General features: G+C 40.9%; 1 protein-coding gene across 2 annotated transcripts in view; it reads right to left on the reverse strand.

The window, feature by feature from the left end:
• Window positions 1–21,039, reverse strand: part of LOC117776653 (RNA-binding motif, single-stranded-interacting protein 3-like) — a 125,499-nt gene that overhangs the window by 46,856 nt on the left and 57,604 nt on the right. The gene's annotated exons all lie outside the window — the stretch shown is intronic.

Raw genomic sequence — 21,039 nt, forward strand, 5'->3', positions numbered from 1 at the left:
TTCTAACGGCTGTATCTGTGCTATAAGCAAACAAAGACTAAATGTAAACGTAAAAAGTCATCAGAAAAATGAATACACACGTTTAATAAAGATAACTGTATAATCTACTATACCGTAACACAGTATTTGTACTTCTATGCTTTACTTCTAAAATAACTGCCTGAGCTTCAGCTGTGGGAAGCCCAGAAAAAAAAAAAACATGCATTCGTGAAGAGTTATACTACAAAACGTGTGAAACACGTGATCATGGTCATTGTAGTTGTTCCCCTCATAAGACAGAAGGCCTGAGGTTAGACCGCTACAATGTGAGGCAACAAACCAAGCACGAGGGCCAAGGCAACACTATAACACATAAAACCCCATGTAGAGGGATTACACACACACACACACACACACACACACACACACACACACACACACACACACACACACACACACGGCAATAAGAGGCATGATACCGATAGGACACACTCACAGTGTGTGTGCACTGCCTACTCCTCTTCTCTCTCTCTCTCTCTCTCTCTCTCTCTCTCTCTCTCTCTCTCTCGCGCGCCCGCTGTCTCTCTCTCTCTCTCTCTCTCTCTTCTGTAGTACTGAATGCTGTAATCAAGGCTAATGGGACTCAGCTGTTGACAAACACACACACACACACACACACACAGTCAAGTAGTATCCGTAGGCGTAGTTTACATTCATGCACCTGCCCCTCGTTTGCGTGCAGACGTGTGCTTGTTTGTACGTGGTGTGTGTTTCTCTGTGTTAAAGGAATAAACGTGGATTGTATTCCTCACTTAAAGGTCAATGAAAGCTGAAATCTCCATTCCTTCTCCGAGTCAGGAATTCTCTGCGAGCAGCCTGGCAGAAAAAAGCATTCTGGGTAAAATTACACAAAACCTCTCCGCTCTTTATTTTTATGTGTTGTTCTTATTTTTTTATTATTAACTGAGTCATTCCAGTTATTTTCAACCTGAGTCACACTTTTCTATTACTTTTACTCATGCTGTTTACTTTGACCCAAATCCTCAGTCATTTGACACAGACCCACCTCCTTAAGCGGGATGGAGCTCAAGTGAAATAACCTTGAATAGGAAATTTGACATGTTCATTAAAAGAGATACTTTTAAAAAACATTTTTAATGGCAAAGCTAAAGTAGAGTGGTCGTGTGTGTGTGTGTGTGTGTGTGTGTGTGTGTGTGTGTGTGTGTGTGTGTGTGTGTGTGTGTGTGTGTGTGTGTGTGTGTGTGTGTGGGCAGTCAAGTGCTTGAAAAGGGATAAAGGGCAACACCAGCTTGTATATTAAAGATTTAATAAATGTTGAGTAAACTCGAATACTCATTAAAAAAGAGTGATTTTAATCAGATCTCTTGCATGACTGATAAATGTATCTCAGTGGGATTCGAGGCCTTGTCACCTTACTGCCGTTGTTTCTGCCTGAGGACAGAACAGGCTTCAGGGAAATCCTGGCTCTAAATGATTAATGGAGTCTGAATTCAAGAAGGGGAGGTGTCTCTGACTCTGCAGGTGCTGTACACACCCTGGTACTTTGCATGTGTGCATGTGTGTGTGTGTGTCTCAGTCTATATCTGAGGTGGCATCATCCCAGTAAAGACTGTTTCATGCATTTGGATAAGAAAAAGGACAAAGAGAGGTTAGGAAGCAATGAGGACAATTAAAGGGACAGAGTGTGGAGAGAGAAAAAGATTCTTGTAATGATATGACTCTATTCATCCATTTTCTGCAGAGCTGCAAAACATAAGGACTATAAAAACAACAATAAAGCAAAGATAAAGCATAAGAGAAGGTATAAAAAAATAATATTAATAAATCTCATACATTGCTGTAGTATGGGTAGTTCAACATAGACCTAGCTAAAACAGAATGGCTTTTAATATAAGTTTATTATAAGCTCATACTGATTTTTCCAGTCTGAGTAGTTCAGGAAGAAAGTTCCACTGTTGGTAATACGGTGAGTAGTAGGATCAATAGAGCACTTTGCAGCAGCAGCAGCAGTTTGACCCTGCAGTTCCTTAAATGTCAACCAAAATGTAAAAACTGATTTTAACACTTCAACACTGCATCAGAAATGTGACCTGTATGTGAATCTAAAGTTCTTCTCTCAAAATTAGTTAGAAGCCAAGCAGCAGGATTGGAAAAGTACAAACTAAATATTATAAAAGCATGACAACAAGAAATACAGTCTTTCAAAAATGATTTTGCCTTCTGTTGAAGGAAACAAATGAAATCCCTTTCAGTTTTAAGTAATTATTACACTTATTTTATGATGCCCAATTTGATATAAAGCAGAACATCATCTGCATAGATTTTTTTTTGGTTGTTGCATTTATCCCAAAAAGAAAAGATACAAAATTAATCCCTGGAGAAAACTAAACTAAACTCAGCTTTGAATCGATGGAGAATTAATAAATCAGTGGTGACTTGAATATGTAGGAGCTGGGGTTACATTACTATTGTTCATATTATTATGTGCAAAATGTTGCTTTAGCAATTTTGAAATCAGGCACTACTGATGTTTGTCACACTTCTGGGTCAGCTTGTTATTTGATGCACGTTTTTTATTCCCTCTGATGAACAAATACAAATGTCAGTGTATAGTGTCTATGTGCTGCAGCAACAATAACTGATTCAAGTCGAATACCTTTCTGAACAGTGGGCTTCAGATTTATGGCTGCAGAGCCTCTTGCTAAAGACGCAGCAGTGGTATGTCTGCTTTATAGGACAATATCCTGCAGGGAGTTGTCAGGTAATATGGGAGAGAGAGAGGATGAAAAATGGTCAACTGGTCAAGAGCGAGAATCAAACCTTGCAGTCCTAGCTGCATGGTCTGCAGCCTACACTGTGACCCGTTCTCTAACAGATTAAAAGCAAGTTCAGCTCTGCTCCTACAATGACTCACATTCAGCACTACCTCTCTCTGAACTACTCCCCGATTGTCTGTCTGTATCGGCGCATTTCATTAGAGGAAAGCAATAAACCAGGAGGGCTGCTGGATTGCTGGATTATCATTGCGGAAGCACCTTCTCGGATAAGGGCAGAGAAAATTAATAAAGAAAGTTTTTAGACAAACTTATTGAATAAGCTTTTTCTTTTTGTTTCTGGCATCTTTTTCACCCTACTAATGGCATGTGGCTTGTCCTCAGACAAATCACCGGAAAATGAAGTTAAGAGCCACAGCTAGGGAGAAAACAAATTAAAAGGAAACAGCAAAATTAAAAAAGTTCTCGGAAAGTGCATGGGAGGAGTATGTGCTCTCGGCACTGCAGTGATTAAAAAATAAAGCAGTGGCTCAGACACAAGAATCAAATCGGCTCAGGGGGGAAGAAAGAGGTGCACTCGATTCTGACCAAAGTTGGAGTTTTTTCCCCCACTGTGTCGTGTTAAATACTGTGCATGCGAGCCAAGGTTAGTATCGTAAAATTACAGTGAAAGAAAAGTCATATCTGATTCCTATTCCATTCAGAATATAGGTGATTACTCCAGAAAAGAAGAAGGCGGCCAATCTGCGGCATCATTACAGCTTGAAACATGCAGCTAAACTGGATGAGTGGCTATGACAAATGCTCTTGGCTTAGGTTAATGCTCTTTGGTGGAGTTTGCGTGTCTAACAAGCAGCTTTCACAAAATCACATTCTGACAGAGACAATGTTATGCAGGCCAGTTTTGTATCGAGAGAGTGAAAAGCTAAGAAGCTGAAAACCTCATTCAGAGTGAGGATTTGTGAAGAAGCCTTGTTGCTGCTGTGAAGATTGCATAGAGAATCCTCCCAGGACTGATTATTGATGCAGGTTACAAGAAGTTACCTGCCTGCGATAAAACGACAGACATAACAAATGCCACTTAAACAACAATTTTTATGGTTGATACCACTGATAACAGAGAGGCATTCCTGTCTTAATCGGCAAATAACACATGGCACTACCAAAGGGGAGGATTTGTTTGAGTCAGGAGCATCATCACCTTTCACAGATAGAAAATCACAAAGTGCTTTACCTTATAGGAGGTTAAGATCACAAGCAATAGCTACAATTACAACAACAACAAAACGTGGAAAGATACACAAAGCAAGTACGAAATAATTAATATCAAATAAAGCTTTTGGTAGGAAGAAGGTTCGTCTCCCCTGCTCTTGAGAATTGGCAAAGTCAGTGTTAGAGTGTAAAGGAGGGTTTTAAACCAAAGGCTACAACCCTATTGTCAACTTCACTGCACTGCAGTAAAACCGATATGACATCCAAGGGCATATAACACTTGCAGCACTTATAAAAGTTGCACAAGCTGGTTGACTTGCTGTATAACAGGGAGCTAAGCTACCCATGTCCACCCACATCTTCACGCTGACCTTGGCTATGGAGTCCCCCAGGAGAGGAAGACTGGTTTACGCTTCAATAAAAGACCTTTTTCATCAACTCTACTGTTCTCTCTGTCGCACCGCAACCCAGCCGGCAAGGTCAAGTATGTGTGTGTGAGAGAATGTGTGCTCTAAGATTGCAAGTATGACCTGACGGCATTCATAATAAAGGCAATAAGAAATAAACAACTTGGAATATTAACCACTGACTTGAACAGTTCTTTTTCATATCTAAGATTTAATCAAAGTGAATGAAAGTGAAATATGTGCTTTTTGCGGGGTCACACTTCATAAGATCTACCAGCAGCACATGGCAAAGCTTCACTGTCATTAATTCACAGCTAAGCACATTGAGACCCACTTCCCAGGACTGATCATTTTTCTGTGATAGGCCACTGAGCAGCAGCAGCAGCAGCAGCTGGGGGTTAAACTTGCTCAAGGACACTAACCTGTGCTTGTTGAAGCGCTAAGTCTGAGTTGTTTTCCCTCCACACCTTTTCCCTGTGACTCTGGGGCTCCAAATTAAAGACAGTTAAACTCAAATCTGAAAGTCAAATATTTTATTCAATCATCCAAAATGGCTATAACAATTTTCTTTTTTTTAATTTTAACAGCATAGTTGATGCTCTTCATCATTTTAAACACATCCTCTTGCAGGGATTTGTTGTATCGATTGCACAACAACTTTGTCTATACTTGGTTGATTCTCACACAGTGTAAGATGAGCGACTGAGCAGCTAAGTCAGGGTTAGAGAATTCTTGGCCTCCAATTCACACATGCACATGCACACGCATACGCCCATGCAAACGCACAAAAACACACACACACACCAATGTGTAACATGTTATATGTTTTTCACTTCCACCTGATACTATTTCATCCTGATCAATGTCTTTGTCCTGCAGATCCAAAGCTCAAAAGCCGTGGCCTGTTGCCATGGTTATCTCTATTTGAAACCGGAGGGATTAACCTCCAGGGGGATGGCTTGGGGGAGAGAGAAAAAGGAGACGGAGAGAGGAATGAGAGAGGAGAAAAAGAAGAGGGAGAGGGGGAGAGACAAACAACTCTGGGTGAAAAGAATATGGTTGTACAACTAAAGTCATAAAATTATAAATTAACTGATAAATGTAGACACATAGGGTTATAGTTCTTACTTGTACTTTTACTTCCAACAGCAACAATCATTCTGATTTTGTACATTTTTGTGTTGTGGTTGTTTAAGCAAAAGTTTGGTTCCCATGCCTATAAGGCCTCTTTGAATTGAACTGAATTGGACTGAGAGAAAGAGATCAAAATAAACAACAAAGAAGAAGATGAATTACTATGAAAAAGTGTCACACTCTAGAAAATACAAAAGAAAATATAGAAATATAGTAAAAAGTAATTAACTGTTAAATGTAAGTATAAGCAAAAGAAGTGTAAGATCAAGTTCTACAATAAAATATCAGTCAACACAAGTTGAGAGAGTAAAGTGACTGATTTAGATACGTTTGATAAATAATATAAATAATAATATAATAATATTGCTCAGTGTATTTTGATAACTATGATGTGATAACTATGGTAGTTATCGCAGTATTTTAAGGTGACTTAATATATATGTTAAATAAATATTATGACATGATACAAAAGTGGAGTCTTTTCAGAGAAGTTGTTAGAGTTTCTCAGCTTTAAGAAAAAGGGATAAAAGTGAACAGAGAGATATAAAGAAACTTAAAGAGAAGCCAAGGAGTGCAGACGTCACCAGGCTGCAATGCATTGTACACAATTGCTCAACAATATACAACCACAGTACTTCCACATTATGAAAAATAGCCAAACACAAAAACAGTACTGTGACTGACTTTATTTACCTAAACTATGTTTCCAACTTTTTAAATTCTGGTTTGTTTTGATTTGGTTTGGTTTGGTTTGGTTTGGTTTGGTTTGGCCATACAGAAACCACCGGCATCTATTCCCAAACTAAATATTAGGATTCTCTCGTTGCAATGTTGCTTTCCCATTGGCTGTCGTCACATTTTTGTTATGAAAAACAGCAGAAATGCAGCCGCTGCCATCGCACACACAGCGAGTCGTCCTTTTTCTCAAAGTGAGTGAGTTGGAACCCGAGGCCTCTGGCTGAAGAACAGTCTCTGCGTCACAGACGACACATTCATAGCAACATGTCACAACATGTAGGGGAATTCATTTAATACGCTGGCAGGAAATAAAAGCATGTAAGCTGTAAGAGTTCTGCATCAGGAGGTGGGTTTTCCAGACTCTCCGAAGACGTGCTCATGGCGCCCAGATGAAGGAACAGAGATTTTCTTACCAGCTTTAGATGTCGGGTTGAGGGCACAGTGGGGCCAGATGACAGCTTGACGGACCAATGTTATTTACTTTTTGAAAGGGAAAACCGGCCTGAGTCAGCAAATACTAAAGGGCAAACATACACACGCACGCACGCATAGACACATGGATATCTGACGGTTTCATCTCCGGTACGTGCACACGCTCTCACACAGCTGCACCAGCGGCTCCACACACTCACAGCACCTCAACACACACATCCACGCACAAACACACACATCCACGCACAAACACACACACATGCAAAGACACATGCACAGACCTGAACATCTGACTGTTTCATCTGTAGTACATGCACACACTCTCACACAGATGCACCACTGACTCCACACACACAGTACCTGTACACACACCCACACACACACACCCACACCCACACCCGCACACACACACACACACACACACACACACACACACACACACATTGCTGGAACACCATTGAGGAAACAGCAGCCTAATTACCATCATATCCTCCACCAAGGACACCTCATGACAGTGCACTCACATTCATCTCTTCATTTTACCTGCACCAACCACATCCTCCCCTCTTACAAAGTCATTAGGCTCTAACATGGTTCTTAAACCCTTCCAGCCCAAACTGAGCAGCTTTAGTGTCCCTCCTGAGACACAGCCTTAGTTAAAGCTTCATCATCGGAGCACCCACCACAAACTGGCCTGTATTCTATTGGGTTCCCAGCAGTGCCATAACCCCAAATTGTTCTCATATAGAACCCACCACTAACCAGTCGACCAATTAATAACGACCTTATCTCCAACACGCACAGTTTATATATTCACAAGCAGGCCCACGCATAGACATATGAAGAGGACAGAAGCGGCAATTACATATGATTTATTAAAACAGCGTTCCTAGCAGCGTAGACCCAAGCACCTCTATATTTAACATTCATGGGAGCAGCCAGGAATTTTTATCCACTTGCTGGATCATGGCTGTTAATATCCAATTTGCCCTCTCCCATCAGAATGTGAATGTTCTTCAAAAAAGGACCATTAAGTGGATGTCAGCGAATGTTCAGAACTGCCACAATCTCTTATTTGAAACATAGTAAATACTGTAAAAAGCATTCATAATTTTTAAATGGCAGAAACCAGTCTTATTTCACAAGTATCAAGAAATGAAGATTTCATTCACATGACTTTTACAGTGATTATTGCTACAAGCAACTAAAACAATTGACTCTAAAAAAGTTTACTAATCTAGATAAAGGCACTCACATTGTTCAGGCATTATGAAATAAAAGATTATTGTAACACAGTTAAAATAAACCTATTTTGCTCTATGGAAGCTTAATTAGATATGCAGAGGGCAAAGGTTAATATGGTTATTATGGCTTCGAAGCCATTGGTTAGCGAACACATTAATCAGTAAGAAAATATAAGGTGGACATTTTTATGATTGTTTGTGAAATGGGTCACATGTCACCTCATGCAGAAAGAATTAATCAAATATTCAGTTGGTGTAAAACTTGTTTATAATCTTCAGATTTTATATTAAAAGCAGAGATGTGCTTTAAAATATTAGCAAAAGAAAAATGGCCATTGTTCCCCAGGGCAGCTGGTACAGTAATATGCACTGGATGTACTTAATGGGTCAGTTTTGCAGGTATCAATTTCACAGTAAGTGCATATGTTTTGAGGTATCTTCTATGAAACATTGCTACGGCTCACCATACACTGTTTGCAATTGATTGAGTGTCCTTTGAGCTGTACTTGCATTGAAAATAACGAATGCACTGCCTGTTGGAATGGGCTGTTTCCTTGGCCTGTGGTAATGCTGCTTGCAGCTTTCCTTCTGTAAAAGTGACCTGCAGTAATGTAACTGCAACGAGTAAAGACCGACTGCAGCAATCAGTACCCAGGACCCTGAAGCGGAGAGTCACTTGTCGTTGCTGTTGTCGTCAATGTTGTTTGTTTGTTGTGATCAACAATGTCACTGAGGTTTATGAGTCCCAGTCGCCGCTACTACAGAGCCTTCTTTATTTAAATTGTATTCATATTGAACGTATCACAAGTCCAAATCACACCAAATACGACACTGCACACTTCGCTGGGCTCTTTACAAGACACATGTGAAGTGTGAAGCCCATGAGATGAACTGCTCTGGAGATATGACAGCCAGAAAATAGAGATTTCTGGAATTAGAAGATATTTTGGAAAAAGATATAGGATAAAACGTGTGGGTAGATTAGAGGAATCCACTGACCTTACTATGCATATGTTTCATTGGAGTTGGCACTTTAAACAATTCATCTGCCTACAGTTTTGGTGGTGTACTTATAAAATATTTCAACCTTATTAAATTTGGTTGTGTGGTTTATATATATATCTACCTTGGATGAGATCAAAACACAGAGCTGAATTATAGAGCACTGTTGTATCTCCATCCACCCTTTCTGCAGAGATGCACACATGCTTGCAGATCTTCTGTCTGAGTAAACGTTAGCCGGACCAGTAGGAACTTGACGGCGTCACGTTCAACCGTCATCGTGATTTTCAGCGCGTTCCTGTTTAGATCAACAAAGACGAGTGACTCCGAGGAACTGAGTGAAGACACTTGAAGAGGAACAGGTGAAACGAGGACGTGCGAGTGACAGAAAATGAAAGAGGAAAAGAAAAAAAAGTAAGAAAGTCAAGTGAAGAGGTAGAGCAGACACACACAGCTAGAGTAAAGGCCTCATTGGTTTTCAATGGGCATGTGCAGACTCAGACGCACTAAAAGGTTACAGCATTTGATTTGTGATATTCTACTCTGAAAGCTCTCTCTGTCTGTCTGTCTGTCTGGAGGAGCAGTTTGGCTACTGCTGTCCACAAAGTTTGATCGATGGCTGAATTATGCCATCGGATTGTGAATCTAGCCGACTCTGCTGTCTGCCCAATGACAAACAACAAACACGCCTGGCCACCAATAACAATGAGAGATGCCAGGGCCGGGGCAGCCAATCACACAACAGGACTTAATAGTGTAACCATAAAATAAGGACATTTCAGTCAGCCTCCCCTACCATCATTAATAGACTTCATTCATTTGTATTCCTCAGAGTGTATGCGCTGAGATTTTAAATGCACCACCAGCCCTTTCTTCCTCAAGCCCTGCCTCTCTTTTCTTTTTTTTCCCTCTCTCGCCTTTTATTTCCTTCCTGTATTTCCTACTTCTCCTTGATCACTCTGCATTCCTCCCTCTCAGAGTTCAGGCTGCCCACTCCATATTCAATCCGTCTCTTTCTCTAACCTCCCTCGCTACAGTTTGGGCTTCCCACTCCCACTCCCTCCCTCCATCAATCTCTCATGCGCGCCCCCTCCCTCGCTCCGGCGGCCCACTCAAAGGCTAATTCCACAGAGGGAGAGAATGTGAGGAGAGGCATTTTACAGTGTTTTCCAGTTATCTCTGTCCTTATAGAGCTGTTCTCCAACCAGCTCCATCAAACCAAGCACCACCCCCACCTCTCCAGCTGCCTACTCTATTCCTACTCTGTTCGTGGCAATGTTTCCCTCGCTCCTCTTTGTTTTCCTGCCTCTCGGGGGCTAATACAAGGGTGATACAGAGTCTGAAGGGTTTCATTAATAAATGAGGCATTTACCAGTTTTTTAAAAAGTACCTTACTCATACAAAACCAGGCCTGCTATAAGCTGGAGACTCATTATCTAATTTTCCTCTAAGAATAACAGCATTTTAAATGTTACTGTTGTAGCCAATTGCTTTGTATTGTTGAAATGTGAGGCTATGGAGATGTAATACTTTTACTCACTACAAATTAGATAGTGAATTTGTTTTGGAATCTATTATTAACTCACGCTGGGAGAGTTTCAGCATGTGTGTTTGGGCAGAACCTAAGTTTAAATCTAATTTTGCACACTAAGTTGTATTGCTGTTAGCAAGTACAGGATTAACATCAGCCTGGGGGGCAAATCAAACAAGAGCACACTGTGTTGCATTGACCCCACATAGACTTGTGCTTCAAATGTGCAAAACAAATGTGTCATGGGCCATGTGCTGTTTTCCTGCTGCAGTGTTTCTTTAGTGGATTGGGACCACTTCAGTGAATCTTATCCTGATCCTTACTCAAGTAAACGAAAGTTTGTCAACTTGTCATTGGTGACGGGGCCTCCTTATTGTGGCAGTTGTTTTTGTTTGTCTTCATGAGGCATCAAAAATCCCTAGAGAGTCTACAAGCATATTTTAGAAGCTCTTCCTTCTGATTTAAAATTAAGATTTGGAGATCTTGGGACATTGTCTTTTTGATTGCAGCCATCAAAACTTAATCACCACCAGTATTCACTTTGTTCTCTTTCTGCTGTCAGCCAGGATTCAGGGAACTGCAGAATTCATAATGGGTTAAAAAAAACTCTGAAATAAACTGGAAAAACTGTGACTTTAATTTGAAGCCAGGGAACTTTTCATATAAGAAATTGCTGTGTCTCCTGATGTGATCACATAATTAAGGATTCAAACAATAACAAAACCCATTGACTTGAAGAAATTAAATCTGTTTTCACGTCTGACGGCAGTGCAGTTGATTTGGAGAAAGTTTTTCTGTTTGAATGGAGAAAATGAATAAACCAGTTCATTTCATTAATTTTGTTGCCACTGCAAGATCGTTATGTTATTACTACCAGCATCACACACTTCAGGTGCAGTGGTCGAGTCTAGTTTAGAAGGCGCCAAATGAACATCCTCGTCTTTCGTACATTATCATCAGAGGCAGGGACTGCAAGCAATCCTGAAAGGTGCATCTGCTTCATTTACTCCTTCTTTTGTTTAATACTGTCTCAACTCACGGCAATTGGTTTGAAAGTCCGAACTTTCCCAAAAAGTGTTTTCACTCTAAATCTTTGGTTTGTTGGTCCAGATCGTCGTCTGAGGCATCTTTCACACCTGCTATTTTGGTCCGGTCTAAAACTGAAAAGACTGAAGGTCCAGACCAAACAAGCCCCTTGAAACATCATCAACACAAAGTTATTCACAATCTCCTCTGGGTTCTCATTCAAGTCTGTCCGAGTGACTGGCCTTTATTTGTCCGTGAAGCCCTTTTGCCCGCCTGCTCTGCCAAAACGTAATCTCAGAGAAGGCACGACTTCTGTCTCAAGTGCTAAAATTATCATTTTTAATAAACACATTGCATCAAGTATTTATGAGTCAGGACCCGTTGGATGGATGGATGGCTCTTGGCTGCATATCACTGAAGCTTTAATATGCTGCTCCTCACTGGATAAACACAGTGAGTATTTTTTTTTAAACATCAAGCTGATGTCCTGGAAAATAGCAGACCAGAGGAAAAATAGAGGAAAACTACTGTGCTATAAACATAGGTGGAATTTCCACCTTGTGCTTGTGAACCTGTGTTGTACGGCTGAATTGTCAATGTATCGTGAAAACACATTATGTGCTTCTTCTTACATTTGTTGTAGCATGGATTCCAAGCATTAGGATCTATGCCAAAGTACACAGACACAGTACACAGTGCTTCTTTCTCTACTTATTACAGTACTTGGCATACAAGTACTGTAATAAGTAGAGAAAGAAGCACTTGAAGGAAGCAGTGTTGGTGGAAGACTTTTTGAGTAATGTGCCAGTGTTTCCCGATGTCCTTCCGGTAACTACAGTTTTGTTGTTTGTTGGTCTGGAGAACAGTTTTGCCAGGAACAGATATTAATCAAATTGTTTTGCATTCAATTCACATCAAATCTTACAGTAGAGCTGAGGGCTAAGCTGATGCCATCGAAGGAAATGTTTCTCTGAGGTTTTAGTACACTGACTTCGGTTTTGTCTGAATTTAAAAGTCAAAAGGTATGGTTGATCTAGGCCTTAGGGTCTACATGACATTCCTTAAATTAAACTGAGTGATAATATGAATCTGGCTTCACAGGTACAGGGTGTCATCTGCATAACAAGGGAAATGTACAGTATGTGTTTCAATATGAAACATGCTCTGTTGTTGTGGCAGCCAAAAACTGATTTGAAAAATAATCTTCTTTTTGTTCCCCTGGTGCTTTTATCACCTAAGTAGCATTCACTTTGCAGCATTGTATAACTGATTGTTGTGCACATGCAGTCCCTTTTGATGGTAAAATACACAAGCTAATGCAGCAAATATAAAGACACCGCTAAGTGTCACAGGAAATTATCATGATTATGGTTATGATGAGGAATATTTTCTCATCAGCTAAGCCACAGAGGCACATTAATCACCCACACCCCATATTCATCTTCATTTTCTTCTCCATCCCTCTGCCTTTCACACTCTCTTCCTCCCATCCCGTCCATCACTTTGCTTTTCTTTTCTCGCTTATCCATTTAACTCCTCCATCTCTCTCCACACAAAAAGATACACACCCACACACACATGCAAGCACACACAAACACACACAAACAGGCAGACACACACGCACCCAACCCAGGGCTGGTAATGCAGGGTTAATAAGATTGGAGAGCAGCTGATGGTTGTGCACATTGAGGCCAGATTACATTTAATTCGATTGGGTTTCACTCAGTATGGCTCCCTCCCACTCCTCTCTTCTCTCTGCCTTTCTTTCCTCCTTCTCCTCATTGTCCTCCTCCTGCTTTTGTTGGACCCGAGGTGGTCCGGCCTCACAAAAAGACACAGGTTCACACAGAAGGGTACAACGTGTGCACACCGCTTTCATGTGCTTTGCTTTCATTTTCGGAGCTGCTGAATACACATCCACACACACACACACACAGTCACGTCCTTGGTCACTCTGCTGCCCTCCACTTTTAAAACCAAATGTGATTCATTATCCGTATTTTACAATGTCAACTATGCCTTAAACCAGACACAAGAATGGATCTCTTGGGGAAAAAAAGAACATAATAATTAATCAAATGTCTGGTCTAAAATAGATTTGTTAAGTCTTTTTAACAAATGTGTGGAGCCTTATAAAATAATGTTGCAGAGAAGACACGCTGCTTGTTCTCTTCACAGCAGATTGTCTTGGTCAGAACAGTTGAAAATAGTTGGGCCTTTCTGGAGCCACCTCTTTCTAAAGAAAGAAAACCTGTCATCACAAAGTAACACCATAACACATCACATTGAACTTGTTGTCATGTTCATTTAAAACAGTAAGGGACGACTTGTGCTATGTGACATGGTGCATTATCAAACAGAAGTGGAAGAAGCCATTAGAAGATGGTAGATTGTGGCCATAAAGGGATGCACATCAGCATTGACACTCAGATAGACTAAGACTGAATGATTGATTTGTAAGGGGCCCAAAGTGTGCAGAGTAGGGCTGTGCAATTAATCAAATTTTGATCGTGACAAACGGTATGCGTTGCCATCTCGGCACCATTTCAGCAGAGTGGTTCTGCCAAATATGTACCAAAAATGTCGAGAAGAAGTTGCAAAAGAAGTGTCTAAAGCGGACGACTTCGCAGCGACAACAGATCTTTGGTCCAGCCGCACAATGGAGCCATATGTTAGCCTGACCCTCCACTTCATTGACACAGAATTCAGTTTGAGAGTAAGATGTCTCCAAACGGCGTTCATGCCTGAAGACCATACTGGACAAAACATCTATGGTCCTCATAGCCATCCCCCACCCCTCTCTCTCTGTCTGTCTGCTTGTGTGCTTGTAGTGGGGGGGCAAATGGGGACATTTAATAATGAGAGGAAAATCTGGGAAATTGAAACTCCAGGACAACCGAAGGGAAATCCAAAGTTCTCAGTTACAAAGTGTTTTTTTGGAGAGAAATACTGAATAAATGCATCATGTTTTCAAACTCAAAAGTAATCGTTTGAATAATCGTGATTTCAATATTGTCCAAAATAATTGTGAATATGATTTTTTCCATAATCGAGCAGCCCTAGTGCAGAGACAACATCACCCACACCATTTGCAACACCAAGGATTAATGCAGCCGAGGAGTAATTCTGTCTCTACCATCTGCAGCCTCAACATCCAGACACAAAAGATCAGTCTTCACCTGTCCGGTTTGGGTCTCTGTATCTCCTGCACCCTAACCGTCTCAGGGCTCCAAGTGTTGTGTTGTGTATTCTCTCCTCACCACTGTTGTAAAGAGTGGTTATCTGAGTTGCTGTAGCCTTTCTTGTCAGATCCAATGAGTCTGGCCATTCTCCTCTGACCTCTTCCACCATCGAAGCATTTTCTCTCTACAGCACGCTGAATTTATTTTTGGGGAATTTTGAAGGACTGTTGAGATATGATTCCGATGTGAACATTAACTGAAGGATTTCATGCACTGCAGACACAAGATTGGCTGAGAGTCTTGTTTATCATTTGAGCACTCTGTGACTACATTAATTCTGGTCGGGGTTTTAATCACAGGGTTACATATACAGACTGCAGAGGTTTAACATCACCACATCTGGACCCATGAAAGAGAGATAGCTAACACTAGCCATCTCTCATGTCATAGCACATGTCATAACAGCTGGTTGTTTCCACACACTTGTCCAAAAAACAATTTTATCCTCTTTTGAAATGTAAAAAAAATTACAACCATAGCTACATTGTGATTATAGTTTATATTTCTTGACACCAAAAGAGAAACTTTTGTTTCCAGTTTGATTTTAATTATTTCCAACTGTCTGCAGTCAAGTTTGCAGTCAACAACGTGGCAGATATACAGTAGAGCTACACAATACATCTCCTTCCTAATGCAACACAATGGACATGTTTTGGTAGGTTTAAAAGGGATATGAGATAGGTCATTCTTAAATTTAAAAGCCAGAAGATAGATCACAACAGCACTATGACTGTAGGTCCTCCCATTTTTAAATGATGATAATCTGTCATAAAGTTTGCTTGAGTGCTACCAAATGCCACATTGTGCATACACACTGGTTTGTGACATATGGGTGTATGAGCTGTGTCTTAATTCAGGGGCCGTATCCTCTGGAGGCTGCATTTGTAGCCCGATTGTATCACAGAAGCACAACTAGGCTGTCCCAAATGCTCCTTCAAATGTGACCAACATATGCATCCTTTCACCACCAAGCAACGAAGGCTCCAACGGATGGATCCTTCTCAGGTCAACCTATCCCAGGATTCATTGTGATTCAGTGACAAAATGTAGGGCCAAGCTTCAACTCAACCAAACAGCTAACGGTACACATGTTAAAAAAACAAGGGGCTTTTAAACTTTGTCCTCTTGTCCAGCTGCAGCTCTGTTGCTAGGCGACAGTGCTAAGGGTGAGACACTTTGGTGACGGAAAGTCTCCGAAGACCAGGCCATCTCATTTTGGTTCGGCTGCATAGACTGTTTCCTCCGAATTGGGACACAGCTATTGTATCATATGAGAGAAACTGAGAAGAGTGAGATGAGGCAAAGGAAAAAGTGGAAACAGAGAAGAGTAAAATAAAATAAAGAAGGAAACAAACACATTTGATCAATCGGGATGAAAGATGAGGAAAATTTAAAACAGAGGTGGGGAAAAAAAAAGAGGGTGACACAGTTTCAGGAAAGAAAACGATGAGAGTGATAGACAAGCAGGGTGAGAAAGAGAGCAATGCTCGCATCTTCCTGTCTGTGTTTTTGTCTCATCTTTTTTTATGTCTCAGTCGGCTCTGTTGTCCTCCTCTTCCCATCACTAACCTCAGCTGTCAGACACACACACACACACACACACAGAATATACACGCATATACAGGCAGCACTCACACATATGCGCACAGGGAAGGAAGCTAGCACACACTGGATACATCAGTAAACCCAGTGAAGAGAACATCAGGCATCTGGCTTTTATCAGACACACACGCAAGATGAGGAATATGAAGAATATAGAAAGAAAGAAAGAAAGAAAGAAAGAAAGAAAGAAACCAAAGGCGTTATGGGTTTATTCAGGGCTGATAAATGACTGTCATGCAATGAAGTTCACTCAATGTGTATATGTGTGTGTTCTCTCTCACTTTTCTAATACACCCTTCGTCTCTCAACCCACACACACTTCCCTCCACTCTCTCTCTATCCTTCATTCGCTGTCCTCACTCAACCCTGTAACTAATGACTCTGGAGGAGGCAAACACACACACACACACACACACACACACATATCCACCTACACACTCAAACAGGTTGGGAGGGGGTGAGGAGAAAAAAAGGTACAGAAGAGAGGATGAGGAGGGAAGGTTGCAGGGGGTCATATGAAGAGAGGAGAAGAAAAAAAGAGAGTGGAGCAAAAAAAAGAGAAGAGACACAGAGAATGGGAGTGAAAGGCAGAAGGTTCCAAGGACAAAGTAGAGGGGAGAAGAAGAAAGGGAGAGAAAAAGGGAGGGAGGTGTGAAGTGTCACTGCCAGTGGTACCATCTCTCTAATTAGCATAGTGACCTTGGTCTCCAGTAACTGTTATTATTCACACACACGCACACACACACACACACACACACACACACAAAGTGCTTATACAGTATGCATAATAAAGTCTGTGTTTTGTGTTTGCATTGTAAAAAGGTGCCAAATAGGAATTTTAATATGCATTATTTTTCTATTGCAGAATGCTTTTCCTTAGGAAGATCAGTCTTTTGTAATGACTAGATTTTACACAAACACACACACACACACACACACACACACACACACACACACACACACACACACACACACACACACACACACACACACACACACACACACACACACACACACACACACACACACACATTCTGCATTTTGGCAAGTGCAGGATGTAAAAGTTTATGTCAACACAAGGAAAAAAAAGAATAAAAAAAGAATTAAAAAAAAAAAAGGAGGAGCAGCCATTAGCCCGGCCCTTTGCTTTGCCTGTCTTCCACTACTCTCTATCGCCATCTCACACTTACTATCCTGTCAATAACGGCGGACTACCCCAAAAAATATCTACCAAAAAAAAATAACACACACGGATCATACCCTCATCAAACTAGCGTAAAGCAAATCACAAAAGTCATGCTCAGATTCAGGGAGTTTAAGAATAACGAAGACTTAAAGTGTGACGAATGTGGATCCAGATAGATACAAAGAGAGACGGTGAGCATGATGCAGGGAATTGAGAGCACAGGCGAGAAACAGGCAGTACAGCTGCAGCAGTAATCATCTTTCAGGTCAACACTAATTACCAAGAAGATTGAGGAAGTGAGTCGAAGACACACAGCTTCTTCCCTCTTCACAGCTTCTCCTCTCTTCACATCCTGGCTTGCTGTATTTTCTTCTAGTCTCATCTGTTTTCACAAATCAAAACATGCAACTATCACAAAGTAGATGTCGGTGGAAGCTGCAGGGTTATATAAATAAAGGTTTCTCACAGTGAGTGTTAGTGTAAACATACCAACAGCAGTCTTATCTTTCTGCAGATGTGCTCCAATTAATTCATAAGTAAGTTACTCCACTTGCTACCCCGAGTGGATGAGGTGTTGTACCAGACCGTTTTGGTGGAGAAGGAGCTGAGCAGCAAGGCAAAGCTTTCGATCTATGTTTCAACCCTCAACTTTGGTCACATGCTCTAGTTAGTGACCAAAACGACAAGGTCACGAATAGAAAAAGCCGAAATTAGTTTTCTCTGTGGGCTTTCTGGGCTCAGCCTTAGCAATAGGGTGAGTAGTTCCGACATTGGAGGTTTACCAGGCACGACCAACCGGGAGTAGACCCAGGATGAGACCCTGAACTCGCTGGAGGGACTACATATCCCACCTGGCCTGGAAATGCCTCAGGATCTCCCAGGAAGAGCTAGAAAGCATGACTAGTGAGAAGGATGTCTGGGATACCCTACTTGGCGACCTAAGCCTGGATAAGCAGAAGACAATGGATTCAGGGAGTTACTCTGATCATGGCAAATGTTTAGGTCGAATTATCAGACCTACACTAAAGAGAGATACAGCTGCTCCGAACGTTTTGCCCTGCGTCTAGCCTCTAAGGCAGCACCCACATCCCAGTGTGGTCATGTATATAACTTGTGTTTTTACTGACTTCAAACTCTATTCACTGTGTTTACATAGTTCCACCTCTTTTTCACTGACCCAGCAGAAATGTTTTTCTCACCCAATTCTCACTCTAATCGAATCTGTCACGTCCCCTTAAACATACTCAAGGTTAGATTATATTACCATTTCTACGAGAGCAGGAACAACCCCAGGGTTGAACTCTGCTTTGTGAAGATGGTTTTTACTTTTGTGTGTGTGAAGTAGAAATATAGAGGAAATGTCAGAGGTGCTATGTCCATTGTTTCCATCTGATGGAGGTAAAATGTTAAGACTGAAAAAGTGAGAGCTTATCTGAAACTAGTGATAAACCTGTCTCTGGTGGTCTGCCTGCACAGATGTATTTGTTCTTTTGGCAGTAAGGTTAAGGATGTAGCATCTCAAAAAAAAGTGCAAAAGAAGAAAAGTTAAACTAAAATGGCACTCACTAGAGTTCATAGCTCCGCTAAGACGCAGTAGCTCCCTTGAATTCTGCAAGCTGCAATTGTACAGACTTATAGTTATCAGGCCCCTCAAAATTTTCATCAAGATCAAAGAATTATTCCCTGGGAAATACATGGAAATGTAAAAAAAAGTCCCACCTTGCAATGTTAAAGAAAGTGCAAAAGAAATCTGGATCTATCCCTTTTTCCAGATCCATGCAAAAATGTACTCATTTCCCACCATTCTACCATGTTTCGTAAAAATCAGTTCTGCTATTTTTGCCCAAACCTGCAAACAAACGACAGAGGTGAAAACTTAACCTCCTTGGTAGACATTAAGAGACAACTTTCAGTTTATTAGTGTCTAATTGTGTATTTTACTACAAGCTTAAACCATTCTCACAACAAAACCTTTAGTTTGCTATATAACACAGTTTATTGCAGTAGTAGCTGTTTTTTTCTATTGTGGAAACCTTTTAATATGTTTGTGTGCTTCCTGGCAACCTAAGGTAACATTACATTACATTACATTACATTTCATTTAGCTGACGCTTTTATCCAAAGCGACTTACAATAAGTGCATTCAACCATGAGGGTACAAACCCAGAACAACAAGAATAGAGAAAGTACAATTTCTTCAAAAAAGCAAAACTACAAAGTGCTATAAGTAAGTGCCATTTTACGTGCTACTAAATTGTTAGTTTTAAAAATGTTATTCAAGGTATAGTCGGAAGAGGTGTCTTTTTAGTTTGCGGCGGAAGATGTGTAAACTTTCTGATGTCCTGATGTCGTTGGGGAGCTCGTTCCACCATTTAGGAGCCAGGACAGCAAACAGTCGTGATTTTGATGAGTGGTTACCTCGCAGTGAGGGAGCAACAAGCCGATTGGCCGAAGCAGAGCGGAGTGAACGGGCTGGGGTGTAACGTTAGAGGGGATTGAAATTAAGCTGTTCTGTTTATATTCTAATCTTATACAGTATATGCTAATAAAGAATATTGTATTGGAAGCATTATCTTTAACCAGCATCATGAAACATTACTCACTAGTGAATATAATGTGTGAATGGTTGTCTGTCTCAGTATGTCGGTCCTGTGATGGACTGGCGACCTGTCTAGTGTGCACCAGCTGGGACTGGCTCAAAGGATCAAAGAATAGGTGGTATACATATTAGATGGATGGTTAGTATTAAGCATGTCATTACCAAGTCAGGTTTTATTGTATGTATTAATAGTTCTCCAGTTTATGTACCTTGTTTTTTGATATTTAAAGTTGAGCGCATTGGATGCTTAGATTCTATGAAGACATTCACAGTGTTTGATTCAACGTTTTAGTCCATGTCAGGCTACGAAGCGAGGTTCAAGGTCAGATCAGTGTAGCTGTACACAAACTATACCTCTACTCCGCCCCAAAAAACAATTATATTCCTTTCCTAAACGTCTCATCACTCTTTCACAAAAGCTATTCTCCTCTTTCTCCCGTCTCTACAGCCATTCTCTTTTTGGTGGTAAAGCTTTTAACTCGAGCAGATAAGAACTAAGAACAAAGGTTTGTGACCCACCTAACCTGAAAAACCTCAGTGTACTCTGACAAATATGTGAGAGCTAGCATGGCATGAGTTTCCACTTTGACAAATTTGTCTCAATCAGTGTAATTGGTAGTGAATGTCTGAAAAACCAAGACTTTGTCAAACCCTAATTAAGTCGCTCGTCTTACAAAACGTTACAGGCTCGAGATAGAAATTCGACATCAGTGAAACTGACTTCCTTGTTGCACCCTGATTCGGGAAAGTTAGACAAGACATCAGCAGCTCTGTGCATAATTAGTTCATGAAACAGTAAGAAGTCTGTGTAATTTCATTTGGAATTGACTTCTTGGCTTCCCTTCCATCCCTCCGGAAAACTCAATCTCCAAGGAGTCGAGGGTTCTTCTCTCTTTAATAACAGCTAAAC

Source organism: Hippoglossus hippoglossus, chromosome 16 (genome assembly GCF_009819705.1).
Source record: "Hippoglossus hippoglossus isolate fHipHip1 chromosome 16, fHipHip1.pri, whole genome shotgun sequence".
Classification (NCBI taxonomy): domain Eukaryota; kingdom Metazoa; phylum Chordata; class Actinopteri; order Pleuronectiformes; family Pleuronectidae; genus Hippoglossus; species Hippoglossus hippoglossus.